Genomic DNA, 25,018 nt, shown 5'->3' with positions numbered 1-25,018 from the left:
ATAAACACATAGAATCTATAAATGCTTTCTTATATTTATTTATGACAATTATATAATTATAACAACTATAATAAAGGAAAAGTAATACAATTAAAATATGTTGTTTAAGCACATTCACGTATGATAAAATATAATGACATGAGTATGAATATAATAAAGAGCATTATTTACACAACATTATAATGTTATTCCGACTATATAAATATTGCATCTACTATCATCCGAATTAATATGTATCAACCCAGTAAGTTATTTATTATCCGTAAATCTGTCTATCTGTCCGTGTCAGGCAGATAGACTTAATAAATGAACCAGAAATTTGTGCATTCAGCTGTGAAGTGATGAATTTAGTAGCAAAGAATACATCAGTTTGATAAATCAACAATTTGCAGAATATATTCCCCAGAAGGGTTTTCTCTTTACCCTCCGCTCTTATTACCCTTGCGTTATGAATAAGCGGATATTTTCCAGACGTCTTGACCAGATAATAGGAGACCAGATAATATTACACGAACATTTTTTTCTCAAATAACACTAAAGCTCTATATAACTTTGATAATCGGAGGAGCCAATTTGCGAGATTTGCACAAACTGCAAATCTCGCAAATTGGCTCCTCCGATTATCAAAGTTATATAGAGCTTTAGTGTTATTTGAGAAAAAAATGTTCGTGTAGTATTCTGAATTATCGGAGTTTGAAATAAAAGAAGAAGGATTCCAAGTTATCAATAGAGTCTTAATAATTCAACGTAAAAGCGAGTATTGCCATGATCGAATAGATCGCTGCAGAAGCGCCTGGAGTAATCAATTTCCGCGCGAATTCCTGAGTCGCATTACACATGCACGTGTATTCTCTAAAATATTCACGAGACTGCAGCGCGGATGTAGACTGTATCGTGCCAATCAAGACGAGAGATGGAGGCGTGAGATGAAAGGCCGCGCCTCAGCAGCAACGGTAGCAACGACGGCTCGGGCAAAAGGAACGTAAAAGTGTAATTAATACTCGGAATGCAGGATGAGGCGAGAGCGAAAAACGAGAGGGAGCGATCCTCGCCTGACCTGATTAGCCTCACGAGCCATCCTCCAGGGCGACGGCGTATGCCGACGCTTGACTCCACGGCACAGGAACGTGTTTGTTTGAGCTACTTCGTTCACCCTGGCTGGATCTCTCCTCATCACTCACGGCGGTCTTTTAAGTCCTTTTCCTCGCGGCCGTCACGGGTCTCGTTACTGCTCTTCGCAGTTAAGAGAACGAGTCGCGGGCTCGAAACGATCCCCTTCGGTTATACGCCTCGTCAACCACGTATTCATCCGCGGTGAACACGTGACAATTTAATCAGCGCGAGAAATCCCCGAAGAATATTCCCATATTCTCACGTAACAGATTGCAACAAGTTATAATTATTCGATTTCGATACGTAAACGAAGCATATTGTGAAAATAATTTTGATAAAGATCGAGCGACAAAATCAAGCCTTCTTTTTCTATATGTTGTATTCACGAAATCCCTCAGTGTTATATTTCAATATTATACATACACTTATGTCTACGCTCGCGGATGTTTAGTCCCACTATGATATTTAGTATACAACTTCTCGTAATGATGAATATTCGAGTTATCACGCGGAGAGCGTGGACCGTACGCGTACGCACAAGTTAATAATACATTTTATGTTTCGTCTAATATCTCTAATATACAGTCTAGCACATATTGAAGTTATATACGTGAAATGAGAACAGCGGGTGCAAATTCGTAATTGCATTATGCAGAATGAGCGTGGCGTGAGAGCCAACAATGCGCAACAAGCTTTTTTGTCAAGTTTCGTCTGAGCGAGGCAAGCGACGGGATTACTTCTTTCGTAGATATTAATTATAAGCGCAACGTACATGTCCTGTTAAAAAGGGACAATTAATCTAGAATCTCGCGCGGCGCCGCAAAACTCACGCTCAACTTTCGCGGAAAATCCGCACTCTCATTACGCCATATTGCGGGAAGAGGGTCTTTTCGCCACCGGAACAGCCATTAACTTTTTCTGCCGCGATTACGCATCGCGTCTTTTGTTTCGTCTCTACTTTTTAGTATAATATGTAATCTAAATGTGACCTTTTGCACACGACTATTCGGAGAATGTAACCTCAACTATGAACTACTGCAAAAAGAAATGCATAACTACAGATCGTGTTTTACTCTTTTAAAATGATATACGCGCGCGCGTGTGTGTGTGTGTGTGTGTGTGTGTGTATCATTTAAGAAATCTATAATATGAAGATTATTGCATTCCACAAAGATTTTGATTTTATTTCAAGGGATCAAATTTAGAAGAAGAATTATCGATAATATTTTTATCTTACTTTATAAAATCCCTGAAACAACCATCATTAACTTGATTACTGTAAAGACGGTGATGTTCAAGTTTCGAATAGCATAGTCATTATGTAAATGCTTATTGTGTTTCCCGTAAACGTTCGGTGGTTCTCGCCTGTTTGTTCAATGCGGCATTTCGCAGGGAATAGAGACTTCCGCTAAAGCAGCCCCAGCTACCTTGGCAGCTACATGAAAGCACTCTCAGCTGACAGCGATAAGGTTGTATGAAATTATTCGGTTATTACGTCCTAGATTCGAATACCTGTAATAACTTTGTCAGAGATTGTTTTGCGGGGACAACCGCCATACGAATACAAATCTATCGGACGTAGACAATTGCGGAGATGAAAGGCTTATGGAAATGGCGGTCTACTGGTGAATCAAAATATAGGTAGTCCATAGAAAGGCCGGATAAGGCAGCAGACACGACGTCGCCGGGATAACGGCGGATTGTGCTTAACTATATGGCTTTATTCTAACGAAGGAAACGCCCGCTGGATTTATGAAAAGAAAATTGGCTCAAACTAAATAGTAATCTCTCCGAAAACAAATATTATGTAATGAGAGAAAGCGATAGGTGTGGCTGTAATAAAATTTTGTTCGCGATGTGTTGTTAATGATAACAGTTTCCCGTTCCGCGATGTCGTTACTTTCACGTGCAGGCTTCAAATATGATCCGAGCCAAATGTTAACTGTCACATACAGTTTCATCAAAATGGATTTTCATTTAATATTCCAATTCAACATTCGACGTACGTGTCGAACGCCACTCGTGCTGACCCGCGCGTGTGCAGCGGGGTATTTGCGGGAGTAAATGCACACGCGACCAATATTCTATCGAGACGCAAACCGCCGTAAAACGCAAACGCGTTTCAAATTAAATTTCCACGTGAGATATATGCGCGCATCTTCCCCGACCCGACTGTACCTATCTCATTGCCCGGGAATAATCTCGCAGTCGATCACGATCCAATCTCCGCGGAACTTGGTGTCCACGGTGCCATACGTAATGCACGTCCCAAGAAGCATAGCCGTAATAAAATGGCCGTTTGAGAGCGACGCGAGAATTCCCGCGGAATATGGATTTAATATACAGCCCGATGCTCGCCGGCTGAAATCTAATATCTCGTGAAGGAGTCGATAGTTTCATCGGGGGATGAACCGTGGGATTTGCCGTGGGAGAGCGAAAAAGAAAACGGCAGGAAAGTAACGGCGGACGCGCGTGCATAAGGGAGGAGGGTAATTCCTATCGAAATTCCACGGGAGTTTTACGACCGCTCTACTAACCGTTCGACGCTCGTGAATTTGCGAAATGCCGTGTGCCTAGTAAAATGCAGCCTCGAATGCGCCTCGTACGCTGCTGGCGGGAATCAGCGCCGTAATATCCGCTGACGAAAGACATCATCGCGCTACGGAGATAAATCGAGAGCTGCACCTGCAAGCGGATTAATCGCCTCGCCGCAACCGCCGATCTCCTTCGCGGGATTAAACCCACGCATTTTCACATTGCGCGATGTCACGCCGCAGTCGCTATTGTGATATTAAACGTCAACGAGTTACTGCAAATATCTAGTGCTGATATTTGCAGTTATCCAAGTCGCGGCGAATCCGAGCCGCATTGTGTGCACGAATTGTGTGCGCAAAAACAAATTCCGAATGCGATCGTTGATAATTCCATTATTGCCTTTCCAGACACCGAGAAATCGTTAAAGAAATCAGAAATTTCATCCGTGAGATTTACCATACGGTATTGTAAGAATTGTGTATAGCAGGAATCGAATTCTGTAGTAAAGAATATGAAGAATTCTCGTCTTCGACGAGAAAGAATATATAACGTTCCCAGTAGGAGTCAATGCCTTGTAAATAATTTATAGAAATCGTATGACACACGTTGGATTTCGTCACGAAATATACTGTAAAGAAATGGGAGAGCGTAATACAACAAAACAGCGTGTGCAATTCTATTTAAATAAATGGTAATCAATTCGATATGTCAAAGAAAAATTTCGGGGCAAAGGAAAATCTTTCTCCCGCGTCGTTTCATTAGGATCAAAGATAAGAATGAGTGATGAAGAAAATTACATTGCATCCCGTGAAATATAAAACGAGCAATTCAGTTCTCATCATTCTCACGTTTCATTGACCGTCTTCTGCGAAAAGCGCTAAAAGTGCAAAATAGACACAATCGTCAGGAAAATTGCTGTTAAAACAAAGAGATTAAAAGCCGAGGAATGCACAAAGGATTGTGTAGCCATAACCGTTCCGACGCTCTTTCGACTTTGCTATTCTCGCAGCGCGGCTTACGATCTCTTCAGCTCTAATGGAAAACCAGTAGGAACGCTATTACAAGCGCCGAGCGTCCTTTTGGAATGGGAGATGGTTCCGCTAGATTCGTAAATAAAAGAAGTACGTGGAGCTTTCCCAGAACGCCCGTCGCTGCTAAGTAAAACCCCCCCCAAGAAAATGGTTGCGACATTTCGTGCGCGCCTCGACAGGTCAAGAACGCGAACACCAACGGTGACAACTCGATTATTCCGTGGTTTTCACGCTACTTTCACGACCGTTAACTTAGGTATAAAAGCAAGACGCACGATGCGCGCCGGAAAACATTAGACGTACTGAAAGTCTCATTCGCCGTTCCGACAATACGAGGGAACGCGTGTATATACGGTGTGGCCATTCGCATAGTTAAATTTTTATTAACATTTAAGTTGGAGGAAAGTTTTTTTAAGATGCTTTTTAGCAATTCAAAAAAAAACACTTTGAATATAACGGTACAAATGAAAACGTATGTAACGTAATTGTGTAATCTTAAACTTAAAATTAAAAACGAGCAAATGAAGATGTCTCTCTCTCTGCATTTATTTACATATAAAGTTTAATAATGCGGGCAATATTATCATTATCATTATTTGAAGCATAATTTAGAACTGTTTTTAACGATCATCAAATTACATCATTACGCGCCGCGCGCTAGGATGCAGTCAATGCATCACGCTGTATCCACAAATAGTGTCCTGTTTATCAGGCGACTGTATTAAGACCACGTGAATACAAGAACCACTCCGTATAGAAAGATTGTTGAACTGCCTTCAGTGACTGGCGAATGCCGACCATGGTTAATGAATCCCCCAGAGTTTCTCCTGGAAGATTAACGACGTAAGGAACACCGGCAGCTGGTGGGCGATGAAAAGGGGTTGGAAAATCTTTTAATGGTGTATATCCGACTTGGGTAATGTCCTGCGCATGAGTCTTTTTTTCTAAAATAAAAAGAGATTTATAGAGACGCGTATGCTTGAGAGTTTACTTCCCTCGTGACCCTCTTGCGCTTTAATAAAATCAGACCAGCTAACTCCTGCATTTCTTTTCCAACTCGCTAATATTTTAATTTTGTTTTTTTCTTTAATCTTATTTTACATGCATTAATATATTTTCCAGAGTTACTCTCCCTATGTTCTTCAGGTTTTTTTTTTTTTTTTTTTGTAAATAATGTGCTATGCAGTTAAACATTAATATTGTGATTGCCATCGGTAATTACATTCGGTCTGAGTTCCGGCAATTTGATGGGTAAGCGCCAGACATAAAAGTAATGGAGCTATAATTAGTTAATTAGCGTAACGCAAATCGTTCCGAATGAATATACTGACCGGTCGATAAACAAATATAAGCCGATCCTGTATTAACGAAATCCATTCAATGAAGGTTAATGGAAACGATTCGCAAGAAATGTAATTATGGAGATAGTTTCCAACGCATTCGTCGATATGTATCGAGATTATTCATATGGTTAAACCGCATGATCAAACTGAGAGCCTTCGGGCCGGAATAATTACAAGATACAATGAAATTGAATTATGTTACAACATAGGGAAATAGAATGATAATACAGTATGATAATATATATTATTCCGTCAGTATTGAAAAAGCTAGAATAAATCCCGTATAAAACATTATATTACAATTACCCTTCGACGTACGATTTTGACTATTTTTTGACCGTAAAAGATCGCAGCTCGTCAAAAACTTCGCATGGCAATTTTGAAAATTTACTAAAATTCGCGAGCAACCGGCAAATCCTCGCGATCTTCCTTTCCGCTGTTTCAGGTTGCTAATAACTCGCCTGTTACTCGATTACACTTAATGCCGTTGACACACTCACGAGCTCGTCATCACAGCCGGGAGGCAAAGCGACGCGACAACAGCCCCATGTATCTCCACGCCTAAACACCCCATCCATACGTTATCGCATCCCAAAGACACTCGGTACAGCGGTACCAAGCTAGCGCGCCGCAGCAGGCGCATATAACATGCGGAATTTCACGAGCAATAAACAACTGCCACCGTAATCGTGGCAGTAATGTATGCCGGCGACGTCGGAATCGTTTTCGGCGCGAGTAGAACGGAGCGGAGACGCCGTCCAAAGTCTCCTCCGACATACCCACCTCCGACATCTGCCTCGTATGAACTCGCGCGTCCACGTACATACGTGCTGTTTCGCGCAGGTGTTTCACTTTACAAAACTGCCGCGCCTCCCGTCGCGAGCCGAGATGTTTTGTGCCGCCGGCACTAGAGGGAAAAGAAACGGCCCGGGAACGGCCGGCTTCGGTGCCGGAGAGGCGGCACAGGTGCCTATGCTCAGACAGGCGGATACGTACCTGTCCAAACGTCTCCATGCGGAGCTCGTATTACGGTAACATATGAGGACGGGAATACTTATTCCCCCGTGCACATCGTTTAACTTCGCTCGTTATGAGACTTTTATTTCCGCCCCGTGGAAACTTGCTCGGGTAAGGGGGGAAAAAAAAAACGATCGCACGCCCGTGCGAAAGATTTATAAGAAAGCATATATTTTTTTTTTTTTTTTTTTTTCGTAATGTCAGAGCTTCCTACACGAGATTTCATTAAACCGTATTTTGATTTGGACATTATCTATCAACATCGTACGTCTATTCGCTTCGTTTATATGTGAAAATAATTTGAGGGTAATAATAATAATAAAATATAAGTAATTTTTTTTCAAGCTATTTCTCTAATTGTTGTCATAAAGGTGCAATAGCAATGGATATCGTAACATGAATGTGCGTTAGTTTTTACAACAATGTACAATTCTCGTATAAAAAAAAAAATAACGAAATATTTAATACGCTTATATATACAATCAAAAACATTTCGAATAAATTTATTTGGAATTCTCACGAATGAGCGAGCACGTTACATCGAACATGCGCGCGATAACACGCGCGGTAGAAAATGCATAAAATAAATTTGTCGGGTATCACGCGCAGAGTGCCGTGTTGCTTTTTCCGTGCTGCGTAGAACATTAATCACATTATTCGCGTGGAAACTCGTGCGATAACGTCGTGCAAACAGATCCAAAGAGCCGAATGTGTTAGTTTAATTTCAACTCAAACGGCACTTCAACGATCATTTGTCCCCGCGTAACTATTCATTTACAGTTGGCAGTCGACACTGCTAATTGGACCATGCCAATTTGGGATCCACCAAAATCCTAAAAAGTGCATTTAACAATACCGGCTCGCGCCAAACTGAAAATACCAAACGGCCTCAAATTTGTTATATTTCGCGTTAAAACTCACCATAGGTAGGTAGATTAATTAACGAGGGAAGTTGTGGATTAAATCATTATTAAAAAACATCAATACTGATCTCCAAATGGATGAACTAATTGCATTGGTTAGACTCGTTAAATTCCATCACCGCGGAATAAATGAAGTTGTGTGAAATTACACGCGTGCCATAGTAATGAAATTTATTGTTACATGTATGAATAGTAACCGAAGAAGTTCAGAAAATAATTCGTGTCGGACAATATCAATTGTAAAGCAATATAAAGCCGTGAAGTAATTCAGTTACAAATTATTGTAGATAAAATTTCACATATATAGAAAAAAATTAATTTGTTTTTAACAATAAGTCTCAGTTTCATTAGCTTCATATTCTTTTTAAATAGAGAAAATAGAAAGATTAAAAGTAAAAAATAAATATGACGTTTAAGTAGAAGAAATAGAAATATTAAATTAAAAAAAGAGGAAAGTAGTAAAACCGTAGAAACATTAACATCCTTTTTATAATTGTGTTATTCGCAAATAAAAGCTATTGTACGTTTATTTCATTGAAATACGGTAAAAATAACACGCATAAAAATATATCAGATAAATATTACTGAGATCATAATTGGTGATTAAATTCAATAAATTGCAATTGCAACGTTTAAGAGTCATGTTTACTGATCCTATATTAATATTCAATACATTTTAAAATAAAACAAATGATATGAATACATTTATTTTTTGTCACATAGCCAAAATGTACGCGTTACTTTTGTCTCTTTATTTTGTAATATTAATGTGTTACTTACAAACAAAAACGTTTGCAAAATATTAAATTTCATACATAATAACTCATAGGAAGTACTTTTATTTGTTCAGATAAAATGACAACAATATTATATTATATATATAACTATAACTAATAAATCCAATTATATAATATTGCATTTTAAGATTATTCATTATAAATTCATAATTTTTTAAATTATTAATTTTGTTACAATCACTTTATGTCAATAGATAATTTCATAAATATAGTGATAAATATATATAACAAAATTCTACAATAAAATATTATATCAATATTTTCTACAATTATAATTATGCTTCGCAAATATTTCTTATTAAAGTACTTTCAATAAATCTCGATCTCATAAATATTCTGGAATATTTAAATTCCTTACATTAGTTATGGAATTTGATTTCCTTTATTGGAATAAGTAATAGTGTGCAATATAAACGTTCCTAAAATTCACACAACGTACGTACAATAAATTGTAGACATACATATTACATTCAAGAAATATCGCTCGATGGTATATAACGTATATTAATCAAAATATACTTTAAGCGATATGTGATATTAAAAGAATGTATAATGTATAAAATGATATAATAAAACGATATAATAAAAAGAATAATACTATATTATTCAATAATACCCTGACATAAATTTAAAATGTTTAATTGTTAAAATAGCAAACTTCAAAACTTTCTTTTCAAACGGACGTAAACGGATCGTAGTTTTGCGAACGATAAGTACCGCTTGAACATTTAATTCAATTTGTTCAAATATATACGCGAAAGATGGAATCTTTTAAGTTTCGCTTTTGGAACTAATTATCACGTAAAAATTATTACGTAAAAAATTATACCAGTGCTAAATAAGGTATGCACTATTTCATTAAAATTATTGACCAATTTTCGCTTTAAATCGGATTATCTAAAGACAGTTTTTAAATCAACGACGCATATCCTGCCACTATAATGGTTAAATGCATCATTTTTAAACTCTTGTTTTAAATCGCGTTCTATAATCCGATCGTAAATATTTTATTTCCATTTTATTTCCGCAGCTTCACACGTATTCGTCTAATATATCGTTGATTAATGCAGATGCTTTATGCATTTTTACTAGATTCTATATGAGGCATATATGTGAATAAGCCGATTCATTTATTAAATAAATTTCAAAATCATAACTGACATCGGTGCATTATTAATTATGTTAATTGCAAATTTTTCCAAAATTAGTGAATTTATTATAAAACTGAGTATAATACTTATTTTTGCCAGTTGTTATTTTATATAACAGTTGCATAATAAAGAAATTAATTGCAACTTCAACAAAATACACATCAATTTTAATATGTCAATCTTGCAAATTGATTGCTGATGTTTGAAATATTTACAGACCAACAAATTAAATCACATTCATCATAAAATTAATAAACAGATATCTGTGTTTTTACAATAAAATTAAAATTTCCTATAATGAAAGTAATTTTATCGATAATTAAACATCGATAATAAAATCATATTTTTAAAAATATTATAAATTTCTATCTCGCACTTTTAAAAATATAAAGAATAAACTTAGACCAGAGAGAAAGAGAGAGAGAGAGAGAGAGAGAGAGAGAGAGAGAGAAACGCGATCGTGAACGACAGAATCGTATTTCAACGAAGGGTTTCCTCGTGATCTCCCGACAAGGTTTCCTAACAGCTGCCGCGACACAATAAAGCCGCAACAAATAAATCTTCCTCGAGGAACACTTCCGAATTTGAATTTCCACGGTCGGGGGCTCAGAGTAAAATTATCCGCGTTTTCCAGGAGTGAATTTGCTAACTTCGCCTCGCGGTGACACCGAACTTTCGGTGGCTCCGCTATTTTACCACGCAAAGTTTTGAATGTGACCGAAGAAGGGTATGGTTACCTAAATTTACGTAATCGTGACCTTTGAAGCATTTAAATTGCAAGAACAGTTTAATGCTCGACGGCCTGCAGCTTCGCTGCAACAACAGATAAAAATTCCGGACAAAAGTCTCGGTAACGGTATTCACAAAGTTATCCGCTTATATTGCACATATCATCCTTGCATATCGAATTATCTTTATATTTCAAAAAAGAAAAGAAAAGAAAGAAAGATACTTATCATTCGAGGATACAGCTGCAAGTACAGTTTTAATCGTTAATTTATTCAACTTAATCTTTTTTGACAAGTCTATTAAACAATTAATTATCTTTCTGAAATATAAGTTCTAATGCAAATATACACTCTCTCTCTCTCTCTCTCTCTCTCTCTCTCTCTCTCTCTCTCTCTCTCTCCCTCTCTTCCCCCCCCTCTCTCTCTATCCGTGTTTGTCGTCGTGCATGGCGTTATAAATTGCAAAGTTCACTTTACAACCCACGTACTCTCGAAGTGCGACCCTGCGCAGGATGATGGTGTGAAAAATGACTGGACTTCGTATTAATCGCAGCTACTTTAACATTACGTTCGGTACGTGCGCAAAACTAAAGTTCGTTGCGCACCTGCGGTGGTATGTCCGAGAACGTCGATGCCGATAGATTCGTTACACGAGAACTCGGTTTGCGGTCGTGTGTACACTTACGAGGAACATGCGTAAACTCCACCGTCTGTCAAAACTTCGGGAGGCCATTAAAACAAATTACGACCTGGAGGAATGGGTCCACTCGCATGTAAAAGTAATTAAGCCTTTGATACGACACATCTGTATGGGAATTATGACGAGAAATTCCTCACCCTTATCAAAATAAGGGATGAGGACCTGACAAGCTAATATATGTGATATGATTATACATACTCAAGAGAGAGAGAAAGAAGATAATATTTAAAGATTGCCGTAATCTATAATAAAAATAAGTGATACAAAAATTTTTAAATATCCAAAATGATATTTTATACAACCAGAAAAAAATATATACTCTTAGATGTTAGGTATAACCGCGAAAAATCGAGAGATACTCATAGGAAATTTCTGAAAATATCTCATGAGGATGTAACATCGTTCAAAATTTTTTCTTGTACGCTATGATGAAACCAGAAGGTGACGGAAGTGTATTCACGACAATTCTCTTCTTCTCGATAAAAAAAGAACAGGAAGATAGGGATGAGGTAGAGGCTGGAGGCAATATACGTGGAATGAGTTGTAAATCAATCGAACGCCTAACGAGCGTGACCTACTTTGTCGATGGTTTTGAAACTGATCTTAAGCCCTTTTCGGGTTCGTTGTGTCCTAGAGTATGGGTAATCTTCCGGACGTCTTATACTCCGAGGATATAAACTGGATAAAAAACTTCTAGTTCGGAATGCTATTTGCGTCAGAATGTAATCGTAATTCCGAGAAAGTTCATTCCTTTCGTAGTGGAACGTCGCGGTGAAATAATGATTTTTTTAGAATTTCAATAACAACGTAACTCAAGTTGAACTACAAATAGTTATACTTTATGTTATAGAAAAGCAGAAAGTTTGTGCAAGTATCATTTAATAAGACGTAAATTGTCTTATCATATTTTATAAAGATTTATATTTTATCTTTTAAACATTGTAAATATATTAAATTAAAAAGATAGAGGAAATTCATATTAATTATTCACTGTTAATGAATTTTATCTAACTTTCATTATTTTAATCATAACTAATCAAATCAAAGAAATTTATATGATTATCTCACAATATTAATCATATGAGAAATGTCTAATCCCGGGAAACATGAATTTTTTAGACGGCAATAAGAGAAAAAAGAGTTACCATGTAATTTAATAGCGCTGCCATTTTCTTTCTACCTTCGCTTTTTACTGATCATGTTGAATTTATCGCTGTAGAATTTTCTTTCTCTTCAACGATTCAATTTAGAAATATTCAAATTTAGATATCAACTGGATATTATCGAAAAACTTATTTTATTTTTAGAATTAAAGATATTAAAAATGAAGAAAAATTAGTCAATTACAATTGCAAATTATATCTTATTTTTGTCGATTGATGTTATATCTGGTTCAAAAATATTCTTTTTGTATTAAATGCTCACGATTATACGACGGATTTTTCAGGCTTCCTTTGTTCCCTCTCTTTTGCCAGCTGTTTCGTTTACATGAAACGTCACCTGTAGAATCCGCCCGGTTCACGTAGAAGAACCATTAGTTTCTCTTTTCTTTTCTCCCATTCCCGCATTCTGCTTTTGTTGCTTTCTCATTTATTCTAAAAAATGTGATAAAGTAGGATTTGACCCGACGTCAGATGAGAAGAGGCAAGGCTGAAAAAAATAAAGGGCGACCGTTGTCAGCTTGGTTGCGTAGAAATGTAAAGGTGTTGCGGAGAGATCACAACGAGAGCGTGTAACGGAAGAAAAAATACTCCTGGCAGTCATAGCACAACGTCGTAAATAATACGCGAAAGTCTTGGCCACGCCAGGCAAAATCCGTCCCCCGACGTTGCTTTTACTTCTCACTCTTGTTTCCCGCGGATTATAATGCTGTTATTTACGAGCTATGGAGTGCCTTTCAACTAAAGCTTTATATAGTGTAACACTGAATTTTCAGCCGCTGAAGAGCTTGAATAACAGCGCGAAGTTTATTTGCACGTAGCAAGGATGGTTCTCGCACTAAATAAGTCTCAATCGCATTTTTAATTACAACTAGTTTGCACGTAATTTACCCTTGTATAAAATGTATCTCGCGTTTACAGCTACTCGGGGGAAGGAAAAATAATAAAATAACTTACAAGCGTAATCTCGCTTTTTGCTTTCCGTCTCGGTATCTTTTAGAATCTCGTTAACAACCATTTATTTTACCGGATGATTTATTTACCAACTTTATATTTTTAAATTTCATTGCACCGTGTATGAATAACGTTGCAGTGGAATAAGTAGAAAGAGCTTTTTCTCTGTGATATTTAAATATCTTGTCTGTCTTTAATCAGAACAGCGTATTCCACACGCGTAACTTGTTGTCAGACCTGTATTCGATTCGGTATTGAAACGACAATGCATATAAGCATTTTCTCACTCTTTTGTGTACACGTAGGAAACGCAGCAGCCGCATCAGTTCCGTCACGTCGGGAGAGATTAAGCGGCGAGCACATCAACGTCCGAAAAGTATCGAAAATTTAAAGAAACGTCGAACGGTAGCTTCTATCGACAGCTTCCTCGGTTCTCAAGTCACGTTTCGAATCGCGGTGATCGTTTCACAGGGACGTGCCTTCGTCAGGACAGAGTTCCGTGTCGGTGAATCCGCACCCGGAGAGCCCCGGGCTCGCGAATGCCAGCGAATCGCGTTTACAAAGCCCGCCAAGGATTCATCCGTCCTTTCCATACTCCTCTCGTGACAGTTTTTTTTTTTTTTTTTTTCTTTCTTTCACATCGCAACCGTGACGACGACCGACGAGCTAGTTTCGATTCTGCACCCGGGGGCGCTCGTTTACTCTTAAAAACCTAATTAAAATAACAATCGGCCACGGACAATGGCGTTGAAGCGCAGCCGTGTGTCACATACACGCGCACGTGCGCGGATTCCGAAAAGAGGAGCGGTGCTTCCGTATTGACCGAAAGCGATCGAGTAATGCTCTTCCTGCTGCAACGCAGTAGTTTTGTTGATGTTGATTCAGACAGCTAAATTTTCAATATATTTCGATAAATTGTAATATTTTGTAAAAGACTATTTTTAATATTTGCCGGTCCTTACAAATTACAAAGCCATATTATTGATAAAAGTTTTCTTTCAGCTGTTTTATATAGAAAGAATTGTATTTGACTACATTTTTATATTTTTTTATATTTGAATCCTCAATTGTAAAGCCGCATTATTGATAAAAGCCGTTTTCTTTCTTGGTGTTTTATATAAAATTAGTATTTTTCTTTATTTATAGCTTATTTTTAAATCTGCAAATAAATATGCGAATAAAAAATATGAAAAATATATGAAAATATGAAGAATAAATTATGTAGTCCAACTGCTCTTTATTACAATAACTTTTGCAGCGATATCAAGTGATGCTCATAAATATTTCTGCACTTGAGAATACAATCAACGCGGCGATTGTCCGATATCTAAAAACGCTTGAGAAAGAATCCCAATAAATGAAGACGTCAGGCTGATCAAGCCTTCGGCACAGATTCAGAAAATATCATGGCAATTCCGGCCAATTGTACCGGTAATGCGACAGGACAAAATTGCACGACAAACAAATTGTCGGCGACGAAATCGCCCGACGAATAATTCTGAAGCGCAACGTTTCACTTCGAGCGCATCACAGAGAATTGCGGAAGCGTCGGAATGCGCGTCGCGGAAAATTAAATGTCAAATTAATGCGGACGATAAATTCGCGGAGCGAACGAGCGACGAGCGGACGTGCGGCAAGGCCAGCAAATTTACAACGCATTATCTGGAATTTAATTCGACGACATATAAACGCGTGAAGTACGACCGATAAGATCATGAGAGAGAAGTGGCCAAAGATCCTCTCGAAAGAGATAACAAAATCGATCGCGTCTATTTTACGTATTAAATTCTGGCACGACTAAAACAGTTTGTATTTACGCGTCGATGAATACGCTGAAAGAAATTTATTCGTCAAATCTTGCAATATTCTTCTTTTTTCCGTCATAGAGATTGAATATCAACCTAAATGTCAGACACGACAATTCTATACCTCAACTTCGCGTCGTTATCAACGCGTAAAGTTGCGCTGCATTTTAATATGATATCCGTATCTCTTGTCATTGCAGAAAAGCAAAGCGATGAAAGCTAAGCCGATCTCGGCGCCAACAAAACCTTCTCGAAGATAGCTTTGTTACTCGAGACGCCTATCCATGATCCGCCTTGACAGCCAAAGGTATGAGGAAGTAAATTTAACATCAAATCATAATGACGAGACTACTGTATCCTATTTCAAGATAAAATATAAAAATAATAAATTAATCTTCTTATTAAAACAAAGATAAATTATATTTTTCAAATTTTAATTCAACGTTAGATTTAATGACTTCTTTTGAGCGGAACAATTAATCAATTAATAAAATTTATATTTAAAAAATTAAATCATTTTTGCATCTAGAGTTAAAATTTGCTTTTTAACATATAATCATTGGCAAAAAAAAAAAAACAAAAAGACAGAATTATAATATGTGTTTCTGGTTACATTATGATAAGTAATGACAATAAGAATTAATAGTTTAATAAAATAAATTTTTTTCAAACTACATCCTAAATACAACAGAGATATAAGTTTTTACTATGGATTTCAGCACCGTGGCTTACTAGAAATAAATTTTCTAATTATGCAAATCGACAAAACGGAATACTAAAGTCCGTGATGTTTTCAGATTAAACTTTCATGTCGGGATAATGAAGTATCTAAATTCGAAATTCGAGTTTCTCATTTTCTAAATCCGAAGTGAGCAAATATATTAGAAGTTCATAATAAAGCAATAATTGGTAGTTAATTTGTTACTCAGAGGCACGTAAATTTGCTTGTTATTACATTAGTTTCAGATTCGCTCCGCGATATATTTCACCCTCGTAGCACAATAAAATAAGGTTATATATTTCAAAACACATCTCGTGTTGCATATAAAGCAAGATGTTATCAAGCGACCAATATATCGCAAGGACGCATTTAATATTTAGTTGCAATTTCGAGATCGGACGCAACTTATATATTCCGCTCGTGCCGTCTATTTTTTGAAAAATCTATAACGCATATTTGATACATACGCACCAATATCGCTGCGCAATGCAGTATGCATCTTCAAATATGGGGGGATGAATTGACAACTTATCTACTTGAAGCGCCAAACTTGTAAGAACTTTCGAAGAAGCTCTATGAGAATTCGCGAAACTTTCTCAAAATGCTACATACAAAGTCGCTGCAAACAAAGTACTTTCGGTACTTTGAATTAAATGCATTTCGCATCGAAAGATCATAATAATAATATGCGTGGAGAACAGAAATATACAATTAACGCGCGGCACGGAATGCAAATCCAGATCGATTAGATCACAATTATCGTCGTTGCGATATGGCAAGTACGGCGCATTTTAATTCTGCGAGCAAACATTCGGCAAATCGCTTCGTCGTCCGCACTTCCCTAGGAACATGGTCGACTGAATTCAAAGCAGAAATTTCACCTCCGGCGGCGGCGTATCGATCGAACTCGGGAAATATTCGCTAAGAAATCGCTCGGGCCAACCGACGTAACTGTTCGCATGAATCTGCATAAGCAAGGGAGGCGAGGAATTATCGAGGAGAGAGAAAGCCATAGACGACTAAACACAGACACGCCCGAGAAAGTAGTGGCGAGAAAACGTTGAAAAAGAGGGAGACGTGGGGTGGAAGTAGGGAACGAGGAGCCAAGGCTGCGCCAGGGAACTTTAGCTTGTAGCCACGGTCGATGTGGTCGTTACAGCCAGTAGTCGGCGAGCATTGTTGGGACATGTGGGTCAACTCGTGCTGCACTTCCGGTGACGACACACCGACGTAATAACGAACGGAACGACCGGGAGAGAAAGACAAAGAGGGACAAAGCGAGGTAAACAGCTGTAAAAGCAAGGTGCCATAATACGAATGGAAGGAAGCTGAGATTCGAAATGAAGAAAAGAGAAACGTTGTGTCAACACCTTAAGATCTAAAAGGCGCGACCCATCGCCTTTAACATTTCGCCCGGAGCTAAATGACCAGTTTGAGGATTCTCGTTAAGGATAACGTCTTAACCCTCGTAATTGCGTAACTGCATGCAATTTGAAACCACTATTCCCTCGCCGGGAGTTCCGACACGATGCATCGTGTAATGAAGAGGACTGCTGTCATAACTTTTAATTAAAGGAATAAAAAATGAAGTGCTATCTATATAAGTTCAGCTTTTAAAAAAAATAATAATCTTACTTAATGCAGACATGATACGTTAATTTTCGATAAAAATTAACAACAAAAGAATATTATAAAAGACGATATCAATAACATTTAAAATACTTTGACGTCTACGTTACGATTGTTCATTCCGATTCGATAAAATTTTTTTATCGTCGCGTCTTTTTATCGTCTTACTTTTTTCTTAAAATATTATGTCCTTTAATTTCATAAGAACGTGAGATTTTAGGTACATACACGTCGTGTCTCGAGGGAAGCTCGCGTCGCTAATGGCAAGCGATTGATAATTTGGAGCCATTTGGGAATAGCAGACGCGAAATACGACTGTATCAACAGTATGCGTTTGTTGAAAAACCAGATGCGCCGTTGAACCCGTCGATTTCGAATTTCTCATATGTATATGTGTACTCGTTTGCAAATGAAAGGGACGCATTTCCCTTATCACGCCAGGTTGCCGTACAATTTCAAATTGTGCACTCTCAGCAGTGTCAAAATGTTTACGCAAACTTGCATATCATCGTTGATACAGGTTGCATTAATTCGATAACGTGCTAGTTTGCGAGTATTACAACGCTCCTAAACGAAGTACTCATCGATAAAATATTAATCTACAAAATGCGTTGGCGCGATGAATTCATTTTCATGTAGCGAATAAGCATATTACGCCACGTGTTAAATGTTACATTTTCCGGAAAAATTCGTTCTCTCCGTATATGAATATTTTTTTTTTTTTTTTGTAATAGAAGAAAATTCCATTCACGGAAATAACATGAATACTAAGTGTATACTTTTAGAATCTTAGCAGTGAAAGCAGAAAATTTCCATTAAAAGTGCGATGCTCAGTACGGGTTAAGCTAAAGATAAAAAATTAATATGGTCCATGGTATCGTTACGAGTGTAGTCCTTTATTTATCTTCAAAACTCCGCTGCGCCATGCCGTATTATCTCGGTCGAATCTGTAATACTTCGTTAAAGATGCACGAGAATTGCAATTTGCATCTGGTAGACTTTTATACTTTTAAGTAGGTTAATTTCTGGATAGTTTCGCATATTGCGAATTTACTTCTTCCCTTCAAGTCCGTACATTAAGGTCTTTGTCGAACTTTTTATTCCCATTCCTTAATGACATTACGAATATATATTTTAAAGGAAATTTAAAATTTAAAATTGCGACTCTCTTAATGAGACTATAATTTCGAACGCGTACCACGAAAATATATTACGGAGATGCGGCAAAGAGTGAGATAAATTTCACAGTAACTGAGGCATATTTAAAGCTATTTTAAAAATATGAGGCCAAGCGGAAGTTGATGCTGGTGGAATTTCAAATAACTTTCAAACGGCGTGTACGTAAATGTGATTAAATTTACGATAAGGTAGCGGACAATCGTCGTTAATATATGAGAAATCCATTGTTCGATGTAAAGAACGGAAAAACCGTTGTGAAAGACATAAAAGATTTACTTCGGACGCGCAAGAACGCTAAGAGTTATTATTCTCATCGAAGTTTGCTTTACTCATGCTACCGCAAAAGTCATATTTTACAGAACAGCGCTAGATTTAATAACACAGTTTAAGGGTTTTACGCGGAAAAGCACGTCATGCTCATCGAAAAATGCTCTCTCGCGAGTCTTAAAAACTCTACGGTGTAATTCGTTCGAGATCAGACCGACCAGACTTGAAACCATTTTAATACTCTCGTTAAAGTCCTAGACGCGGTTGAGAGAAAGCCTTTATAAATTACGATCTCGTTATGTTCGTGAAATTAAAAATTGTGCGTACCTCGCTCACCTCTCAGAGAATTTCACACAGAATATCTGCACCGTTTCCGACGGAGTCTGTTCGTCACCACCTGTTACAAAGAAAGAAGAGGACATAAGTTAACGGAAAAGATAAAGATAGTATGGGAAAAGACGGGAAAAAAATATCAGCCGTAAAACAGGCTTATTCAGCGGCTTCGTTCAATGTGGCAGACTTTAATGTCTGATACGATGTCTCGCATAAAAAGGAATTGCAATTTATCGAATCTTAAAAATTCGTTGGCTTTAAAAAAGGAAAGGTGCTTTCAATTTCACATTATAGATGAAGGTATCTGCAGAAATTCGATGTATGCGCCTACGCATATATAATCCCCTTGTGTTGACTGTATTGCTCTAATTCTGATTTATTAATAAAACAATTCTCATAACTGTGATATCAAGTAAAATGAATTGAAAACATTCGTCTAACAATATATGAATAAGAATGATAATGAAACGCACATTTGTATGCAACAAATCGTACACCGAACAAAAGGCGAAGAAGCACGCCGGCACAAAATTGTTTTGACATCCGTATATTCATTTTACAGTGCGAACAAGACGTAGATTGGCACGTAGCTGCATCAACGTATAACGCGCCCGTGGTTAATTTCTCTCGCATGCAGCGAAAAATTAACTTCCGCTGCGTGGGCGTCGAGTTGCGGACAAAACCGACAAAAGGGGGAAAAAAAAAAATGAAACGAAACGAGGCTAGCACGCGGAAGAAACTTACAATGGGGTTTCCAGGGACGATTCGATTACACTCGCGGCCGGCAGCGATGTGTGAACGCGAATTCAACTGGCGTTTGCATGCGTAATACCCGCGTCGGATACGACTTAATTACACGGAGTGCCATAAACCCGCGTTGAATCATTGTCACAATCTTCTCGATTCGCGTCGGCCGGCGCCACGAGCAATGGTTTACCGGCCGTTTCTATCGCATGATTTACGCCCGAATGTACTTTGCATTCCATTTACGGGGAAAGGGTGCGTGCGGCTTGCGCAGGGGATAATCCCCCCGGGGTCCGCGGCCTCACGGTAAGCCCCATACATTACGCCTTATTTACACGCGTGTGACAAGTTTCTCACCCCCTCCCCCTCGTTTCCCGTCCCGTGCCACGATGCATTAGCGTTGTATGTGCGCGGAATTCGTCAGCGTGGTTCGTTCTCTATTGCGTTGTATTATAATTAATATGCATAACTATGAGCACGTGTCGATCCCCGCATAACGCACGGACGTAACCATATTAATCGGCATATTTTTTCACATCGCGACGAAATCTCGCGAATCTTCCTTAAAGGTTTCTTTATGTCTTCGAGAATGGCATATCACGTTAATTTATGAACGTGCAGATGGTACCTTCAAGTTGCGTGCGCTAAAGCCCAGAGGTACAGGGATTGATATACATGAAGAAGTAATAATTTATTTTTATGAACGTACTGCAGTAGCGCGGACGATACTTTTTTTTTGTTACGTCGCGTGTCATAGAGAGAAAATAAATAGAAACGAAACAGCAACAAGTACGTAACTACCTTAATTGATGGTGGACATACACGGCTTATATAATAAATTGTATTCTAATATGACTGTGAAATGTACCCAGGATTATAAAAGTCGGATATGCGAGCTAATTGCTTAGTTAACAAAATTACACATTTTTACAGCACAAGGATTAAACCAAAGTTGTGACACACTATTAATTTCTCTAACTTTAGTTCCATAATATCGCGCTGCAACGGCGCGGTACGTTTGTAACGTTACATGGCTAAATAATGCCCAGCAATGTTGCACTGCACTGTGAAATAATGTAACAGAGTATAACAAAGGCTTCTTTGTTTAAAACCGTCTTAATTCTCATTACGTGGTGCGAGTGCGACTATTCACGTTATTAGTGCCATTATTTGAAGATTTACAGAATTTTCCAGTCTTATTAACATGTCAATCACACGATTTGTATTAAAAGTAACATTTTTGCAAAATTAAAAAAAAATTAAACAAATTTTTAAAAAATTATTTTTCTGTTATTATCTTTTTGGTATCTACATATTACAAATAATGTCTTTAAATATAAAAATATAAATTTTCTTACTTTCGTCATATTTCAATTTTCTCCCCCTATAATTTACCTTGACATTTCAGTCGTTATTATGCCCAGTACAATTCTTTTGAGGTACATTCATTTTCGACATAAAGTTTAAATACTTTAATATATGGGTTAATTTAGCTCTAAATTTTCTTCATAAATATAATTCTTTGTATTTTTTCATTATAAACACAAAAAGTGTTATTCAGATAAATATCCAACTATATTTTAAATTATAAATTGTTGGTGAGGTAACAGTACGCAGTGCGCAATAAGAGAAAATCATTTTTATCGTCAAGTACAATTAATAGAATAATGCAGTAATAAATTTTAATTTACAAAATGTTTCATAAATCTTTTTTTAGACATTCAAGCTGTGTAGTACAATATTCAATGTTTATCTTGTATATTCTTTTAATCAAATTTGCGGCATTTTCTTGCCGTTTTTTTTTGGCGTGAAATTCTGGTAAGAACGGATATTTCACACCATCACGCGGATTATTCGTCGACGTAACCTTGATAGTAATTAGAATTTCCTACAATGGATAATCTTCCTGTAAAGGATCACGGTCTGACGCCTACCGCGTACAGAACTTGAAGGGTGGATCAAATTCGCACACGTACGCAGGCACGTGCAAGGGCTGTTCGTTTGTGTGACTCACGTTTCCATACACATACGTGGCAAACGGAATTTGTACACCTGAATCCGCAGTTCCCGGGATTAAACGGTCGAGAGCCACGTACGCGCGTAACCAAATTTTGACAATTAAACGTCTGCCGAGTGCGATCAAAAAGTCGAAAGCAATTATAGCCAAAAAAGAATTGGATCCCTTGTGTTGGATTTTCGTTTGTAGATATAAAATGTGTTACAATTAGAATAAACTGTATTTTGTGAATTGTGAACTGTATTTTGTGAATTGTGTGTTACAATTAGAATAAACTGTATTCTCGATAAAGAAATCGGTTTTAGCCATTTAAAGTTATAAGCGAATAATTATTGTAACGCCAAACTTTATGAAACGATATATGGAATGTTAAAATATCGATCTACACCAATACATATGTACTTTTTACATTGTTTCTTGTAAACACATTATTTTAAATTAAATATGTATAATTCTTGTATAATTCAATTTATAATTCCCTTTTATAATTCAATTATTTTCAAATATCAATTAATTAAAGGTATCATATTGTCGAGTCATGTATCGAAACATTGGATAGTTCGTATACTGAAATATTTTTTAAATCGAAAAAATCGTGAAAGCTTTATCTCCAAAAATAACAAATCTACGATTGCTGTAGAGTGGTCGTGAAATAACATCCGCACAGACAAACTTGGATGTTCCTAAGGAGCTGAGTACTGAGTATTTAACAAAATCCTTGAAAGTAGCTTGTTAAAAGAATCAAAATGGGTTGAATGAATAGATAGGAGAAGCTCTAAAATCTTTCACAGAGGAAAGTTTGTAAGCCATTAGAAAGGCTGTGCACTTTGCAAAACTAACAGTTTCACAATATCGTAGTTACATAATTTCCATGAGGATATTTAAATAAATTATGAGGTTCTTCATATCAACAAATCGAGGTGACTGTTATTATACAATTATTATACATTATACGCGACAAAAGATTTCTACAATGGCAGGGGATTTAAGGTTTAAATCCGTATATCTATTTGCCTATCATTTGCATATATTTGTAAATTCATATATTAATTATCCCAATATTAATAGCACAACCGACGCGTATATTTCATAGGTGGTAACTAATTCGTAGCGATCGAAGTCACATTGCGGTGGGAATGGTCACACAACAATACCGTCGATAGATAAATCGCGCGATAGATAACATTGATCTAACTATAATTTATACATATACGTGTAATTTTCATGCTAACCAGTTAATCGCACCACAAGCGTGATCGCGTTGCGTCAAATCGCGCATCCTATAATTACTGCATCGAATATTCCGTCAACATATCACTAAATCGTAGTGTTCAGATAACGCAAATCGTTATAAAATATTTAGTACACGTTATTTCTATAATGTACTAACTCAAAATTTATGCAATTGTTAAGTGCAAGATGTTAAATTATTTCCAATCCAAACGGCACAAACACATTTGGAATAATTATTTTAATCTAAAATATATCGATGATACACGTATCATAGAGAGAAATCTATATAAACGCTGCGAAGTTCCTAGATGTTAGGAACAAACTTGGAAATAACATACATATTCGCGTGCCTGACGTTTCAATAAACAATGTTCTTATTTGTCAAACTGCCACCCCAGATAAAACATTCTTTACAACATCGAGAACGTGATCGCCAAGTTCTCGGCAACTCGAACGAACAAGAACTACTACCAACCAGCGGCATATCGTTGATTTGCAAACCGCATACAAAGTTTCATTTAGCATATCAACACATTTCGCGCTACACGATGCAAAACATAGTCCAACAAGATATTTTATAGAATTATCCCGTTATAGAAATACCCGGTATTACAGAGCATGTAATAAAAACAACCAATGGAATAATCCTTTTTTAAACACAATTGAGGTCAATGTTTTTCATATATTATTTTTATATTACATATATCTCCATTTATAAATAAATTAATGCAATAATATTCTAAAATCACAATTTTCAAGCTTTCACGTATCTTGTTGTTATCCTCTTTCCCCCAAAAAAATATTTCAACACTGTGTTTAAAATAAAAATTACAATGTAATTTCATTTTAAGGTAAAATTAAATTCGTGTAGAATTATAAAAAAGATAATTGTAAAAGCACATGGAATCGGGATAAACTGTTTTTAATTCATGCCGCATGATCGCAAATGTGTACAAAATTAGAATAAGCTTTATTCGATTTGTTAAGGCAGCGTATCTGCACCGCGTCAAAATGGTCGGCCATGTCAGCTCGTAATCCGCTAATGCGACAAAAGTCATAGCGTTTGCGTGCCACAAAGAGGAGATAGCTATGGGAGCAGATTTCACTCGTTGATAGTGATGACAGTATCCGGAAATTGCAGGTGAAGACGAGTTGGGACGCACACGTGACACTCTCTCGAGATGCCCTCGAGTGTTGGAGACAACTGTAAGTGGTCACGGTATCCTCATAGTACTTTGCACGATTTTATCAAGAGCAGTATTACCGTTTTATCGCGACATTTCACAAGACAATGTCTTTGAAAGGCACTCCTTTAGTTTTCGGTCCTGTGCGTGTGTCCGAAAATAAATATACTCTTTGTCACAAAATCGCATTTACTCGCGCCAATTACGCTTTTCACAAAAAGAGCGGGTCTATTGACGCAGCTTTAAATCATACCTATCTTATTGCTCATAACAAACATCTTACTAGCAATATTTTTATTGGCATTAATGATGCTATTGTTCTACCTTCGCAGTCTTCTTTGAATAATTTTAATAATACGCCTGGCGAATGAGAATCGAAAGACGAAATGTCTAACGCCGGTAAAATCGTTGACTCACATCACTGAACATTAAGATGATTTTAGATCGTAGAATC

The 25,018-nt window shown here is 37.1% G+C and overlaps 1 protein-coding gene across 9 annotated transcripts in view; it reads right to left on the bottom strand.

Moving 5' to 3' along the window:
• LOC105422573 (uncharacterized) overlaps nucleotides 1-25,018 on the bottom strand; it is a 211,992-nt gene that overhangs the window by 119,175 nt on the left and 67,799 nt on the right. For 7 of the 9 annotated variants that reach the window (XM_089075884.1, XM_089075889.1, XM_089075885.1 and 4 more), the window contains one exon: nucleotides 19,381-19,450. The exons of 1 other annotated variant lie outside the window; for it this stretch is intronic. The gene's annotated coding sequence lies outside the window, so the exon portion shown is untranslated. The remainder of the gene's footprint in view (nucleotides 1-19,380; nucleotides 19,451-25,018) is intronic. One more of the 9 variants, XM_089075888.1, reaches the window with a different exon arrangement.

This window comes from Pogonomyrmex barbatus, unplaced genomic scaffold, assembly GCF_055798465.1.
Source record: "Pogonomyrmex barbatus isolate J1 unplaced genomic scaffold, ASM5579846v1 scaffold2, whole genome shotgun sequence".
NCBI classification, from domain to species: Eukaryota; Metazoa; Arthropoda; class Insecta; order Hymenoptera; family Formicidae; genus Pogonomyrmex; species Pogonomyrmex barbatus.
Note: the sequence above shows the minus strand (reverse complement) of the source record. Positions and strands in the feature narration are given on the sequence as shown.